Below are 993 nucleotides of genomic sequence, written 5' to 3'. Positions count from 1 at the left end.
AATTATTATTTGATTTTTATTTTTGGATTACAAATAATAATTATTTTATGATTTTTATTTTTTCGCGCAAAGATTATCATTAATTTTCAGTTTTATTTTTCCACTTAAAAGTAATAATTTATAATATTGAAAAGGCCATAAAGACGCAACCTACTGAAATTTTTACCTGAAAAGTTTGGGTTTTATTCCCTTTATAAGGGTGCGGCTACCTCTCAAAAGGATACGTCGGTAATCACGCTGGTATAGTTTTTGAGTTGCTTAATAATCATTATACTTAGTGATTCCATAAACAAAGGCCAAGATCCTGAAGGATAATTGAGAAAGGCAATGCAGTTGCAGAAAAAGGGGCATTTAAAAAAAAATTGTCAAAATAATTACCACTTATTCACAAAATGTATTTAAAAATGCAAGCCACCAGAGCTACCTTTTTTTTTAAGAAAGGACAAATTAATTTTTTTTTATGCAATCCACCACAGCTACCTTAATACAGGCAGTCAATAAAGTTTAGGTACAACGAATTTTTTACAATACGGGCAACTATTTTTTTAATATTTTAGTTTTCGGTAATTTTTTATAAAAATATGGTCAATTCTTCAACAAAATCCCCAAAAATCAGAGTTCCAAACCTTGTGCAAAATTTAAGAAAATTCTGCAAAATTTCATTAAAATAATTCACTTTCTATTTACGCTCCCTAGAAAAAGTTGTTTAGCCCATTCAATTTTAGTAGAATGAAGTGCAAGTATGAGGAAGCTAGGACTTACCAAACAACAAAAAAAAATTGCTAAATATCATTGGTAAGTACTAGCTACCTCAAACTTGCACTTTATTATACTAAAATTGAATGGACTAATAACTGAGTACTTAACTTTTTTCTAAAGAGTCTAAATTGCAACACTTGGATGGAAATTCGCAGAGTTTTCTTCAATTTTGCATAAGGTTTGGAACTCTGATTTTTGGGGTTTTTTGGTGTAGAATTAACCATATTTTTATAA

The sequence above is a fragment of the Rhagoletis pomonella genome, unplaced genomic scaffold, assembly GCF_013731165.1.
Source record: "Rhagoletis pomonella isolate Grant_MI unplaced genomic scaffold, Rhpom_1.0 Rhpom_scaffold_00003, whole genome shotgun sequence".
Taxonomy (NCBI): domain Eukaryota; kingdom Metazoa; phylum Arthropoda; class Insecta; order Diptera; family Tephritidae; genus Rhagoletis; species Rhagoletis pomonella.
Note: the sequence above shows the minus strand (reverse complement) of the source record.